At 37.0% G+C, this 16,346-nt stretch overlaps 1 pseudogene; it reads left to right on the forward strand.

Moving 5' to 3' along the window:
• The first annotated feature begins 14,614 nt into the window (after positions 1 to 14,614).
• Positions 14,615 to 15,499, forward strand: LOC119525691 (annotated as a pseudogene).
• The last annotated feature ends 847 nt before the right edge of the window (positions 15,500 to 16,346 follow it).

Below are 16,346 nucleotides of genomic sequence, written 5' to 3' on the forward strand. Positions count from 1 at the left end.
GGGAAAGATCTGGACCATCTGGTGACTGTCAGCAGAATTTTTATCACTGGCCTTGACTTTCCTATTCACATAGGGAGAGCCCTCTATGACCACTGAAAAGATCATTGGTATGAAAGCTTAGCTCAGTTGACATGTATCTCTTCTTCAATGTTCTCCGGATAAAATAGAAGCTGAAGTAAATTAATGTGGTTAGCATAGCTAAAATTGTTCATTTTGTTTTCACAGTGTCAAACTGTTTATTCACTCAAAACTAGAGTTAGTTTTCTCTATGTTAAAATATGCAGATTGTTGGTTTTCTCTTAACTAAACATTATAAAAATTTTTCTTAACCAAGTAGTCTGTCTAAACGATAAGAATTCTACATCATTCAGAATAATACCCTTGTTGATATTTATGTTAACTATATCATCCCCTATTTTAGAAGGCACATCTTCTCACTTTTAAAGGAACTCTTTGTCTTACAGTCTTATTAACTCCAATTTTACTTTTTATTATCATTTTGTTTCACAGTGACATTTTCTTGATTACCATAATATTCAAAAGTAACTCCATCTGCAATTTGCCTCCCTGAATTGAACTCTAAAGGATATCTTTTATTTCAAATGTTGGAAATGTGTTAAAAATGGTTAGTTTAATTGTAGCACATTACAAGAGAAGAGTTTGGGAAGTGTTTCCAAAATTAAATGGGATTTTCTACCCTTCCATTAAATTTTTATGGGTGAAAAATTATTCATATATTTAGATACAAGATAAAATTCCTGAAGTTTGACAATGTTCTCTCTGTCCATGTTATGTCCTGATATTGATCTGCATGATGTTAGACAACAGTATGGTGTTAGTCATTGTTTTAGTTATTCTTACAAGCATGTTACAGATCATGGAAACAACAAAATTTCCCTGTCAGTTATACTACTTTTCTCTAATGCTTCTCTGAAAGTTCATGTGATCAGCTACAAGTCAGAACTTCATCTTCAACAAGAAGAGACTTTAAAAGAGAAAGAGGCTAGTATGCAAATCATGTTCTACCTGTAAATATAACACTGGTAAATGTGTGAAAATGAGACAGGATGAAACTTCTGCTATGGTTTCTGGTTGATAACTCCAATGTAGGTCAATTATCAAATGTTTTCCTTAATATATGAAAATAGATAGTTTCATTTAGAAAATTCTTTTAAGAAAATTAGGTCCTAGACTGTCAGCTCTTAGAGCAGACACATTTTTTCCTGTTCTTTAACTGTTATTTCTAAATTCTGAGATTCTTTGCTCTTTTTATATAACCTGGAGCCTCCCTAAATCTTTTGATATCTCTGTGACCCTCATACTCAGACACAGAGTTCTCCATCTCTGCAAGTACCAGAGGAGCAACGTGACTCATACAGCAACTGCTAAAGAGGCTGAAAAAAGATTAGACTTCAATTAAGCATGTAAATGAGCTGATCCAGTTAGGGCTAAGGTAAATCAGAGTATATGGTAGAAGATGATACTATCAGTGTTTTAAGACTTTAATTTCTGCATGAGACAAAAGAGGAGATATTTATTTATTCATTTAAAATTTTAATTTTCTGTGGCACACTATCTGCTTTACCCATGTCAGTGTCGTTCAGCATTGACATGGAACCTAGAACAGGGAATGATATCTTAGTATTCTGTTTACGTTGATGTAATACCCAGATGCATTTCAGAGTGTTTGGGACATAAAATGAAAAGTATTTGCAAAGTCCCTTGAGACACTATAGAAAGAAAGCAAGAACAATTGAAATTCCTTCCTGGGGATTTCCTGCTATTCTCTAAAGCATTAATCTTATTGCTGGTGGAGGGTCTTGCCTTTGATGTTAACGGCCACTGATAGATGAGGGTTGTGAATTCTGAAGGTTGGGGTTACTGCGGAAATATCTTAAAATAAGACAACAATGAAGTTTGCTTCATTGATTGTTCATCTCCCAAAAGGCTTCTCTGTAGTATTTGATGCTATTTGATAACATTTTGACCACAGTAGAACTTCTTTCAAAATTGGAGTCAATCCTCTCAGTCCCTGCCACTGTTTTATCACCTAAGTTGATGCAATATTCTAAATCCTTTGTTGTCATTTCAACAATATTCTCAGAATCTTCACCAGAAGTGGATTTCTTCTCAAGAAACCACTCAGTTTGCTCATCCATAAGCAGCAACTCCTCATCAATTAATGCCTTTCCTGAGATTGCAGCAATTCAGTCACATCTTCAGGCTTGATTTCTAATTCTAGTTCTCTTGCTATTTCCACCACATCAGTCATTCCTTTCTGCACTGAAACCTTGAACCCTCAAAGTCATACATGATGTTTAGAATAAACTTCCAAACTCCTGTTCATGTTGATATTTTGACCTCCCATAGAAACTGAATGTTCTTAATGGCATCTAGAATGGTGGATCTTTTCCAGAAAGTTTTCAGTTGATTTGCCCCTATCCATCAGAGGTGTCACTATCTATGGCAGCTATTTGGCCTTACAAAAGTTATTCCTTAAATAATACTTGTAATCCAAAATGACTGATGGATGGGCTGGATAATGAATGTTGTAACAGCCATGAGAAAACATTCTTCTTATTGTACATCTCCATCAGAGCACTTTGGTGACCAGTTGTATTCTTAATGAGCTGTAATATTTTGAAAGGGATCTTTTTTTCTAAGCAGTAGATCTCAACATTGTGCTTAAATATTCAGTAAACCTGCTATGCTGTCATCTGAGATTTGCTGGTCTATTATAGGCAGAGCATATTTAGCATCATTCTTAAGGGTCCTATGATTTTCAAAATGATAAATGAGAATTGGTTTCAGTGAAAATCACAACCTTTATTAGACCTTAACATGAGAGTCAGCCTGGCCTTTGAAGCTTTGAAACCAGGCATCGACTTCTCTCAGGCTATGAAATCCTTATATTGCATCTTCTCCCAATAGAAGGCTGTTTCATCTACATTGTAACCCTGTTGTTTAGTGTAGCCACATGTTTCTTGGCTAGATGTTCTACGTAACTTGTTTCAGTTTCTATATCAGCACTTTGCTGCTTCACCTTACACATTTATGTTAGGGAGATATTTTTTCCTTAAACCTCATGGACCAAGCTCTCCTAGCTTCGATTTCTTCTTCTGAAGCTTCCTCAACTCTTTTGGCCTTCATAGAATTGAAGAGAGTTAGAAACTTTCTATGCTTAGACTTTGGCTTGCAGGAATGATGTGACTGCTTTGATCTTCTATCAGACCAGTAAATGTTTCTCCATATCAGCAATAGGTGGTTTTGCTTCCTTATCTTATATGTTTTCACTGGAATGAAATTTTTAATTTCCTTCAAGAACTTTTCATTTATATTTGCAACTTTGTTAACAGTTTGGTGTAAGAAACCTAGATTTTCACCTATTTCTCCCATCAAATGCTTTCCAATTTTATTTTGTATTTTTGTAAGAATGTAAACAATCTTCTAGGTCACTTAAAACCAATCCTCCCAAGTTGAATGTTCTTGAGGAATTTGTCTCCTATTATGCTATTTGACATTTCAAATCAATGATCATGTTCCTGTAATATTTAAAACAATTACATTAGGGCTGTGATAGAAACTGTGTTTTCTTGCTTTTTGGAACGTAGTTCACACTCATGGTAATTACTTGAATATTGTTTGAGAACACTAACCTGCCAGGACAGTTCTTTTATATAGTCCTATATAATCTCATTCAAGAAGCTTGAAACATTAGTGGTCAATCTTGTAAATTTGAATGGTTCTCTGTCATCATTTAACAAAATCAACAACTGGCACAAATTCTTATGCTGTGGTTTCCATCTCTGCTAGTTAATAATGCATGTTTATTGTGGACAATCTTTTATTAAGTGTGGTGCTTGTATTGGTTTAAATAAAATGTTAACATAAAAGGAAAAAGAAACAACCCCTAACTCTTTCTATCCCCTCCATCCCACCCTATTCTTCATCTAATCTTTGTCCCCACTTTTCCACTCATCTGTCCATAGGCTGGATAAAGGGAGTGTGAGCCACAAGGTTTTCACAGTCACACTGTGCAAAAATACAATCATCTTGAAGAATCAAGGTCAGTGGGTTGCAGTTTGACAGCCTCAGGTATTTCCCTCCAGCCACTCCAACACACCAAAGAATAAAAGTGATATCTATATAGCACAGAAGAATAACCTCCAGAGTGATCTCTTGACTCCATTTGAAATCTCTTAGCCACTAGAAACTTATTTTGTTTCCTCTCTCTTCCCCTTTTTGGTCAAGAAGATTTTCTCAATCCCACAGTGCTGGGTCGAGTCTCATCTCCAGGAGTCATTTCCTGCATTGACATAGAGATTCACAAACCTGGGAATCTCATCCCATATAGTGGGGAGAACAGTGAATTTACCTGGTGAGTGGGCCACATCTGAGCAACAAAGAGGCTCTCTTTGGGGGATTCCTATGCAAAATTATAAGTAGCCTTAGCCTCTCCCTTGCTGCAACTAGACACACAGGGGAAAGCCCCCTGATAGGGGGCTTGGCCCACCAAATTGACAGTCATTAATGTTTGTGGGAAAATCAGCAATACCCCTGGTGGGGAGGTCCAACACTTCTGCATTTCTCCTAAGTTCTTTGTGGGGGCCCCACAAATACACTTACACTCTTTGTCCATATCACTCTGGGGTGTGTCAGGATTTCATCCCAGCCGGTATAAAGTCACCAAATCCTACTTCCCATTCAAAGCTCCATGCACCTATGGTGTTCAAACAAACTGATCTTACAAGTTAAATTATCTAGTGTACTACAGAAAATATAGATCCTGAACCAGATAAACCATCCATCCTGTGGTCTCACATGAAAGCTTTAGTTTAAAACCCAGTCACTATCATCCTTTACCATTGGGAATGATTTGACTTAGTCCTAAACAGATTCTCTTCATTCATACCTCTAATTAAAGTCTGAATTCTTTTTCATCTCTTTCAACATTTGCCTTATAGGGTAATACTGGCATTCATAGCTGCCAAGTTCTAGCTCCAAGTCTCATGTGTCACACAGATACCCAAAATTCCAGAGACCAACCCAGTTATATACAAGGAACTCAGCATTTCAGGATTTAGAGATAACCATTACAGAGGGTGGGGCAAGATGACAGAGTGGTGAGGTGCAGAATTTCATCTCTCCCTTAGAGCAGCTGGCAATTACCTAAGAACTATATGAAGCAGTGTTTTTGGGGTCTCCAGTAACCAGTCACACATCAGACACAAGTTTGGAACTGGAGGAAAAGCTGAGAATGCAGTGGACATTGTAAGTTCCCCAGACCAGGGGTCTTGTGCCCCTCCCCACCCAGACATCACAGACTGCCTTGCTGCCGGCTCCCTGAAAGGGGAAAAAAAACCCAAAACAGCAATCTGCTCAGGGCAAGAAGGGAGGCTCAACCCAGTCTCAACTGTACAAGTAATTAACAAATGTGTCAACTAATTTTGAGAGCTAGGGGTGCTACAGAAGGGCTGGGCTCTGAGAAGGGGGGCATATAAAAGTGGGCACCCAATCCCAGGCTCCAAAAAAGCTATTTCCCCCCCTACATTTTGCTCCTGTGGCTTCTCACTGATTCCTTAACTTTTTGCATTTCAATAGCCCCTGGCAGGGGTGGAATTGAATCTGTTGGAGAGTAATTATCAGACAATAGCCCAAAGTACATCTTTAAATGCTCTATTCTGACACTGACAAAACTTCCAGGCTGGGGAAAGACTTTTAAAAGGGACTCCTTTTTTTCTCTTTGTTCTTTTTCTTGGTTTTTTTTCTTTTTTTTCCTATTGTTTTAATCTAAAAGTAACATATGTGGTTACTTTCTATTGGAAAGCCCAGGTTGAGGGACTAGGCTGGGCTTGGGGGGAGACAGAGTACCCACAGCTTCTTTGAGTTCCAGATTCACTTCTGAAGGTCTCCACCCATGTCTTCAATTGGCAACTCAGGCTGACCAAGGAATCTACCTGGAGAGGCCCCAAAGAGGAGGGTGGAGAAGGGAATAGTGCCCCTGAGAGACAACTGGAGTTCCAAGGATTGTGAGAGTGGAGGGAGGTCCAGCTCAACTGGCAGTCCTCCTTCTGGGAGCTCAGACCTCAGGGGCTGTGTCGGAAATAAAGCAGTACCTGTAAGGGAATAAACGCTCACTCGGTTTTGGAGGAGAAAAGAATTTATTTACAATCTTGCAAGATAGGGTGTCCAGCCAAACACATGGAAGGCTGGCGCGCCAGAGGAAGAGAATGGCGATCTTTAAATTTCCTACTCCTAATTCGCAAGTCCCTCCCCTGTTTCCCCATTGACTGGGTACTACAGAGGTTACAGCCTATCCGAGAACACTAACTAATTCATCTTTTGAGATTTTAATTTGTACAGCCAATCCCAGAGAGCCAACTAGCTCATTAGTGAGATTTTGAACTGATCAGCCTATCCCAGAGAGTTCATTTAGTTTAAAAAAAGTTTTTCTTTTTGCTGTGAGTTCCTGCCTCTGATTTTACCTCATATTTCTTTACATTCCAGTAACCATGGTTACTTTTCCATATAAGGGGCTGGCAGATTCTTTTCTTTATCACAGGGCTTGTTTAAACTGGTTTTGCCTCCATTTCCCTTATTCCATGCTGTCTCTATGTGAAAACTAAACTTATCCCTTTCTTACAGGCTGGAATTCAGATTCTGACTTCAGTCAGCCATGCCCCTGACAGGATCAGAGTCACCAGGAGAACTGAAGTCTCGTTACCTCCTTACACTGGTGGGGGAGCTGTGGGCTGGCCAGTGCCACCTGCCAGACAGGAGAGGAAAAGAACCAATTCTAAAGGCCTAATAGGAGGGTCTTATTCTCAGGAAAACTCCATACCCTCCCAATGAGACCTGGGCCTCTCTAGACTGGGAAAATCTGACCGTGGTTGACATATCTGAGGAGACCCTTTGCAAAAAGGCTACATAGAGGCAGAGCAAGAAACAGAGATAACCATTACACTCAGGAAAAATGTGACTCCTGTAAGAGCTTATAATATAGGGACTGTTACAATAAGCATTTCCCTGATAAGCTGTGCTCTAAGATTCAGCTCTAAGAGTTTACACATTATAGTTAGTCCATATTAGTGAGGCATTAAAATGTTTGTCCTCTTATTTCTGGCATGCTTCATTCAAAATGTTATACTTAAGATCCATTCATTTAGTTGAGTATCTCACAGCTTCATTTGTTATACCCAGTCAATATTCTACTTTATGCATACACTACAGTTCACTATTCTGTTCATCAGTCAATGTACTGTTAGGCCACCTCTGTCCATTGCAAATAGTGAATAATGCTGCTACATATACTGGTGCCTAAATGTCCATTTCTGTCCCTGCTCTCCAATCTTCCATGTATATACCCCCTACTGAAGTTGCAGGACCTTGAAACTCCCACATTCTTAGCTTATTGTGGGACCACCATACTGTACTCCAGATGGGCTACAACATTCTACTTCCCCAAAACATACAACTGTCTCTCCAAGTTCTCTCCAGCACTTTTGTCCATCTGTTTACTTTTTCCCTGCAATTTTATAGGGATTTATTCAAATACCATACAATCATCCACAGTGTGTAATCAATTGTTTACAGTATCATCATATGATTGTACATTCATCACCACAATTAACACACATATTCATTATTCAAAAAAAGAGAATTGAAACAAAAGAGTAATAAAAATTATAAAATGAAAAGTAAGAATAAAATAAAATGCAATCAAAAGATAAGTAGTAAAAAGTATAAAAAAAGTAAAAATAATATAAAATACAGCCACAAAGAGGAAGAGATGAAAAAGTAAAAAGACAAAAGAAAAAGGATGAAAATGGTGACAAAAATCCACAAAAGAAGAGGTTAAAATAAAATATCATAAAAAAGTCAGACAACAACACTAATGCCATGAATCCCATTCCCCTCCCTTATGTCCCCCTCTTACAGGCATTTAGCTTTGGTGTATTGCCTTTGTTACTATTAAAGAAAGCATATTGAATGCTACTGTTAACTATAGACTCTAGCTTGCATTGATTGTGTTTTTCCAATACCACCCCCTTTTTAACACCTTGCAAAGTTGACATTCATTTCTTCTCCCTCACACAAAACATCTTTGTACAGTTTATCACAGGCATTGACCACTCTAGGTTTCACTAAGCTACACAGTCCCAGTCTTCATCTTCAATCTTTCCTTCTGGTGTCCTACATAACAATTACCTTTGTTTTTCATCCACACTCACAGTCGTCTTTGTTCAGTATACTTACATTATTGTGCCACCATCTCCCAACATTGTGCTCCAAACCTCTCTTTCCTGTCTTTTCCTATGTGTCCATAGTACTCCCTTTAGTATTTCCTGTAAAGAAGGTATCCTGTTCACAAACTCTCTAATTGTCTCTTTGTCTGAGAATAATTTAAACTCTCCCTCATATTTAAAGGACAGTTTTGCTGGGTATAAAATTCTTGGTTGGTACTTTTTCCCTTTCAATATCTTAAATATATCATTCCACTGCCTTTTTGCCTCCATGGTTTCTACTGAGAAATCTGCACATGGTCTTATTAATGACCCTAGTATGTGACAAATTGCTTTTCTCTTCCTGCTTCCAAAATTCTATCTTTGTCTTTGATATTTGATAATCTGAATAAGTGTCTTGGTGTAAGTCTATTCAGATCTATTCTGTTTGGAGTTCACTGCTCTTCTTGGATCTGTAATTTTACATTTTTCATAAGGAATGGAAATTTTCAGTGACTATTTCCTCTCATTATTTCCTCTGTCCTTTTCCCCTTTATTTTCACCTTCTGGGACACCCATGACATGTACATTCATGTACCTCATGTTGTCACTCAGTTCCCTGAGATGTTGCTTATATCTCTCAATTGTTTTCCTCAACTGTTCGTTTTTGTGTAGGGTTTCCGATGTCCTGTTCTCTACTTCATGAATCTTTTCTTCTGCCTCCTGTAATCTGCTACATGTCACCATTGTGTCCTTTATCTCATGTGCTGTGCTTTTCATTCCCTTCAGTTCTGCCTATTTTGCAATCTTTCAATTTCTTATTTGTGTTCACCCAATATTTTCTTTATACACTTCATCTCTTTTGCCATATCTTCCCTCAACTCATTGAATTGAGTTTTGAATGGATTTTTAATTGATTTAGGAGATTTGTTTGATTAATAATTAGTTGTTTCCATTCCTGATTCTCAGAGGAAGTATACGTTTGTTCCTTTGACTAGGTGATATTTCATTTTTCTAAAGTTAATTTTTCATTTTCTGTTTTCTAGGCATCTGGTTTCTTTGAAAGTCCCAATCAGGTTTTCCCAGACAAGATGGGCTCAGATCTCAGGAGGAGTCTGTGCATTCACTATCAGGTTTCCCTGAGGGTGGGTCCTAGCAGATTGACAGACTTTCCCATGAGACCTCTAGATGCTGTGCTTTCCCTATGCAGCCCAGCAGGTGGTGCTTGTCAGCCCCAGCTCCCCACCAATATAAAGAGAAGTTGTTCCTTTAATTCACAGTGGGCCCTGACCTGGTGAGAGGCCAAGAGTGACAGAATCTAAGCTCAAGTTGTTTATGGTTTGTTTGTATGTTTTCCCCCAGGCCCTGTGTTCTGCATTCTTAGAAAGACGGCAGCCACCTGAGCTGGTCACACCCTCCCTTTTCATAGAGAAATTACACACCCCCAGAGAGTTATCTTCTCCATTTGAATTCCTCCTTTGTCTTTCTGGCTCTGTTAACTCCAGATTTACTTGGGTCAACATGGAATTAAAGATATCAGAGGCTTTCTCTAATGGTCTGCTTAGAATGAGAGAAGAAAAGTGGGAAAAAATAGCAAAAGCCCCTTTTCAGAGCCAGTCTCCAGCCCCTCTGTTTTCTTGTAACACAGTTGCTTCCAGTATTCTGAGTTCAGCTGTCTCCAAAAGACTCTGTTTTTATTTATTTATGTATTTTCTCACCAGCCCTGCCTCTTCTCTGCTGGAAAGAATCTGCTTCCCTTCCTGCTCCATGCTTGTAGCTTGTATTTAGTAATCCAAATGTGTTAAAACTGCAATTGAAGCTTGGATGAGTTCCTTTCCCTGTAACCTGTTTTCCTGTTTTTTTTTTTTTTTTTTCATGGCAATGTTTCAGCTCAGCCTGCCCTGTCTGAGGGATGAGGGGCTTCAGCTCAGGTTTGTGGAGCTTTACTTATGATTCTGTGCTACAAGCTCAGCCACTCCACACATTCCAGGATGGTATATGATGTGTGTCCATTCATAGATGTCTTCCAACAGTTGTGCCAGATTATTTACTAATTTTTCCTGGTTATTTACTAGTTGCTCTAGAGGGCTAACTAAGTTCCACACCTCTCTGTGCTGGCATCTTGCTCTGCCCTCACCAGGCTTCTTCTCTTAGCTTATCATCTCCATAAGTCTTTCTGTCTGCATCTGCAAGTGTCTCCAAGTATCAGCATCAGTGTCAGCTCTTGTGCTCTTGTAAGTGGTCCAGTGAAATTAGGTCATACACAAATGGAGATATATGATACAACTAGAATACACAAATTCATTTTCAGAAACAAGAATACTGGCTAACAGGGCCTGGGATGGGGTTGTGGAACTGGGAGTTGATAGTTATTTTGTAGAGAGTTTCTGCTTGGAGTGAAGGAATACTTCTGGTAATGGATGGTGGTGATGGTTAGCACAACATTGTGAATTTAACTAACACCATGAAATGTATATCTGAAAATGGTTTAAAAGGGACCTTCTAGGTTCTGTAAATATTACCATAATAAAAATTTCCTAAAAAACATAAAATATCCAATGAAAACAGTGAACCCTAAGGTAAACTATAGGCTATTGTTAATAGTATAGTAATTATAATAATGTTTTATCAATTTTACAAAGGCATCAAACTAATGTAAAATGCTATTTAAAGGGAAATCTGTGCGTGTAGTGCATTATAAGGGACTTATAGTTCTCTTTTAGGGGATGGTTCTTTAATAATATAAATGCTCTAATAAAAACAATGTAAAAGCACTTTATACTCTCAGAAATAAGCAAGGGACATTAGGACAAATAATGCATGGTTTCACTTAATGAATAGCTATATATTGCAAGTAAATTAGAGGGTACAAGATGCTGAAAAGAGTGGATAAGTAGAAGGGTTTTTGGTGCATATAGAATGTTTAAAGACTAGTGAATTTCAAAATAAAATTAATTTTACAATTGTTTCATTAATTTTTTCTATTCATAAAATGATTCTGTACGTATGAATTGGAAGACAGAACTGAGGGCTACATCAGAGATTCCTTATAATTGATGAAATGTCTAAACCCTATGAAGGAAAGTCAAGTACTCCTCTTTTTGTTACATTCATTTTAACAAGTCCTCAGAGATTGAGATTACATGGAACAATTTGTCTAACTAGGACCTGGGACAACTGAACTCTCAAGATCATGCAACATAAATATCCAGCTGTGACCTGCAGTCCTTCAAATTGGGAGTCCCAATGAAGCAGCCTCTCATCTGACCACCACCGTCTGCATAAGGAGGACCATGCCTGACATATCTTCCTTCCAATCAAGGATACAAAGTCCCAATCTTGATCATTCACCTGGTCAAAAAGCACCAATGGATCCACAGACCTTTGTAATGCCACAGGTAAAAGCTCAGCCAAGTGAGCTCCATAGCTGATCTTGGATGTAATATGTAGTGGGAGCATAGTTTCCTTATCATTAGAACAAAGCAGAAGAAAAAGCCTGATGGGTGTGCTCTGGAATGCAATGTTACAATTCAGAGGCTTACAGAGTTTAATTTGTGATTATAGTTTGGATTTCATTATTGTCATTCCAATCCCTCTCTTCATTATTGCTTTCCAGTATCCATAGAAATTTCCTCCAACAAAACAGAAGTAGGTCACAATAAAGTGTCCCCTAAGGACTCCAAAATTATCATAAAACTTAGGATCTGATAATGATGATGAGGAAGAGAGAAAACAAGATACCATGAAGCATTAAGGGCTTTCTATTGCCAAATTCTGAGGTCAGTTTTCTAAATACCATCTCTTATTTCATCAGAAAAATCATCCCCAGGATAGATGTGCAAATAATATGGCTATTTTACAGATGAAGATATGATCAGTTTTTATTAAATTAAAAAATATTGGAAATTTTATTTAAATTTTTTATTAAAATTTTAACAATTTCTAGCATAGATATTGGTGACACTAGGGTTGAACCTGTGTAGTGCTACTCCAGACATAACACCTGGACAGTAATCTCACATGGCAATCCAACCTGCAGTTTCATTTTTGTTGTCTCTCTAGTAGTATTGTTTGGAAGGAAATTACTAAGTCCCATTCACCTGGTTCTGCAGAGCATATATAGGGCATGGTGTAATACACAACCAAATTAAAAAAAAAAAACTTTAATATTGAACACTTCTTTAGTTCAATGGGACAAAGGGCATTTATTATGACTCCAACACAATGGGTAGCTTTTTATCTGTGCTTTCACCACTGCAAGGGAGATGCAGTATTACTGGAGACAATAAAAAATAAATAATGCTTGCATGTTCTGTGTCATGAATTTTGTATGGAGCATATTATTATTCACCAACAGACTCTCCAACATAATATTACTATTAAAAATTTGGCAGATTTTCATAAAAGTTAAAGCAATACAACTAAACAGGAAGACAAGGGGAAAGTACATTTTATTGTATGGTCTGAGATACATTTTAGGATTTCTGTTTTTCCATGCTCCAACTTCTGGAGATAAGATAGGCTTCAAACACACTGACATATACTTGAAAAAAGTAATTAAATTTTTTCTGGGATAATACTTTATTAATGAATATGCTCTTCATATAATCATTAAGTGTAATATCAAAAGCATGGTTATATATATATATATATATATATATATATATATATATATATATATATATATATATATATATATATATATTAAAGTGCCCAAAATTCCAAGGGATGAAAGATCTGAGACCCATATATTGATTCTCTGACTAGAGTTGTATGCCCTTCATGAAAGATGATTAAGTGATTTATTTTCATTAAACATGCTTTAGTACTAAAGAGCAAACAGAAACAAAACAACTGGATTCCCCTCTTGACAGAGTGTGAGTACATCTTTGAATAGGCCAAATGAACCACTTTTTTTAAGACACTTTTTACACAATAAATACAATGCACCATTGAGATTTCCATTAGTAGTACTTCATTTTTATAGCAGAGTTTGGAGCCTGAGAATATACGTAATTCATAGGCAAGATATAAATTTCATGTGGGGCAATCATAAAATGACAATTACTAACATGGCATCAGGTGTATTTCTGATTCTTGAGCATAACAAAAAGAGCAAGTAGTTAATTGTGTTTGATTATTCTATTATTAAACAAAGAGACAACACAATATTGTAGGAAATTAGAATATTTGGGTTTATGTGTATGGTAAAAGACTATTTAGGAAAATTTATGAGAACTCTATGAATAGTTAAATCAATACTAACAATATAGAATATTGTCAGGTAAATAAATGAGCCACATTCATGATGGTTATTGACTTAGAGGGACTGATGCAAGTAAAAGGGGTAACACATGGATAGAAGAAAAGGCAAATGCTATTGGAAACAGTTTTAATCTCTATAACATATGAAATAAATATACATAAACATTTTAATTTTTAATGCAGTGCTTGAGTTCTTAATGAAAATAATAATTGGTTTATTCTAGGCATCTCTGAAGATTTTGACACCTCAGCATGACCTGCCACACAATATTTTTCTCAGATATCAATGCTAATGATGTGTACACACACACACACACAAACATCAAGAGTGTATGAATGGTTATTACTTACATAACATGGCTCTTTGAATAGAGAAGGCTAGGCTTCCAAAGCTGGTCTGAAAATGCCTTAAGAAAGCAAGAAAAGTGGCAGGATTTGTGTTTCTTTTGTGTTTAAAGGCAAAACTGGTTCAGAGTCCTCATGCTATGACATTTTCTTCCCTGGTACACCTCTCTGGCTAATGCCAAAAGAGAGAGCATTAGGGTATCTTATCACCCTCCCCATATGTGGGACCAGAAGCAATACTGATGATGAGTCTCATGTGTTGTTAAGATTCAAACATCCAAATAATGCAATATGACTCTTTATTACATAGCTCATATAAGGTATTCATAAATTGTACAAATCAGTAGGATGTATTTCTGTGCATTTCAATAAAATATATTTAAAGTTTCTGAATCTTTTAAATATAATTTTTTAAAAAAAGAATATTAATTATTCCTTATGTTTCTTCAATGAGGGAAACAGATACTCAACAACATTCATGATGTTTTTTCAATTTTATCTCCTTTTTCCCAGTTTCTCTATAATGGGTGTATAGAGTAATAGGTGAAAATAAAATAAACCAATAAATATTTTTTCTAAGAAAAATGGGTTTATACCAACTGCAAAGTATTGCTAAGGTACCAGGGTGTATGTTCCTCCAGTGTGAATGCTTTACATATGAATTACTTGAATCTGAAATAAACACATACTGATGAGTGGCTGTACACTATTTCTTAATAACAATCCTGTTTTCTTTTCCAAATATGTCTCTGCTTCATGGAATCACAGAATCTAGCAAGTGTCTCAGAATTCCTTCTCTTAGGACTCCTGGCTGAACCCTCCTAACCACAACCCCTCCTATTTGGGCTATTTTTGTCCATGTACCTGGACACTGTGCTGGGGAATCTACTCATCATGCTGACTGTCAGCTCTGACTCACAGTTCCACAACCCCATGTACTTTTTCATCTTCAACCTATCCTTGGCTGACTTTGGTTTCACCTCTACATCAGTCTCAAAGAGGCTTACAGATATTCACACTTTCCATGCAGTCATCTCCTGTGAAGAATGCCTGATTCAGTTGCCCTTTTTTTAATCTTTTTCTATGTATGGACAGTATGCTTTTAACTGTGATGGCCTATGACAGGTTTCTGGCAATATGTCACCCCTCCACTATCCAGTTATAATGAACACTTGGTTATGTGGCCTGCTGGGTCTGCTTTCTTTTGTCATCAGCCTTTTGGACTCCAAGCTGCACTGCTTAACGCTGTCACTACTAATATGCTGTTCAGATGTGGAGATCCCACATTTTTTCTGTGACTCTTCTCCACTTCTCAAACTTGCTGGTTCTAACCCCTCATCCAGTATGATGGAATTCCAGTCACACTGATCATTTTCTCTTATACTCAAATAGTTTCCTCCATTCTGAGATTCCCATCTTCCGAGGGGAAGTATACAGCCTTTTCTACCTGTGCCTCTCACTTGTCAGTTGTCTGCTTATTTTATGGGGCAAGGCTGGGAGTGTACCGGAGTTCAGCTTACTCATCTTCTCCAGGAAAGAGTGTGGTGGCCTTGGTGTTTTATACACTGTTCTTCCCCATACTGAACACTTTCATCTACAGTCTGAGAAACAGGGACATCAAAAAGGCCCTATGGAGGATACTCAGGAGAACATGCCCATCTCAATAACTGTTCTTTATTTTTGGTTTGAGGATATGAAAAGAGAAAAAACCAAATATCTAGAATTTAAAGTCTGTCCCTTCTAGTCACGGAACTTTTTATAGCTCTCATGCTTTAATTTCTCTTCAGCTTTCATATATGAACACTTTTCTGTTGGCATGTCTTTTGGCATTGCAGGACAATAGCTGTTGGTAGGGCATTTATTTCCCTTTCAAGGACTTTGTTTCTTCATTTTTAATCCTACTAAGTTGAATTGACAACAATTTAGGATAAAAAATTATGTATGCACATGGTAAAAGCTATTGAATATAGATGTTCTCATTGTGATCATCTGCTCTAAGGATGATTACATTCAAATTATTAGAAATTACATTATATTTTAATCTGAATGCCTAGCATCCAATTATAATGAAAGTTTACAGATTTATACCAAGAAAAACATAAAGAGGGAGCTGAAAACCATTCATTTCTGTAAGCAATATCTAGCATAGTGAGAGCAGAGATCTACCACATATCTACTTTCAAAATTAAGGAAAAAATTATCCATTATCTCACAAAAAATATGAAGATATATTGCCATCCTAACATCCAGAATTTTATTTCCTCCTTGTACCATGAGATCTTCTATACAAAAATCTAAGAATTTCTGCAAGAAGAAATGCTTGCTCTATTTGTTTTTATTATTAGGGTCATTCAGAGATATGTATTTTATACCTTGTAATAATATATACAAGCATAACAGATATAGTATTAAGAGTATATTTTTATAAGCTCTACCAATAACACAGAGATAAGAAATAATGTGTATGAGTTACTCAATTGGAATTTTAAACAGGTAATTAAAAACTGTGATTGT

The sequence above is a fragment of the Choloepus didactylus genome (genome assembly GCF_015220235.1).
Source record: "Choloepus didactylus isolate mChoDid1 chromosome 25 unlocalized genomic scaffold, mChoDid1.pri SUPER_25_unloc4, whole genome shotgun sequence".
Lineage (NCBI taxonomy): Eukaryota > Metazoa > Chordata > Mammalia > Pilosa > Megalonychidae > Choloepus > Choloepus didactylus.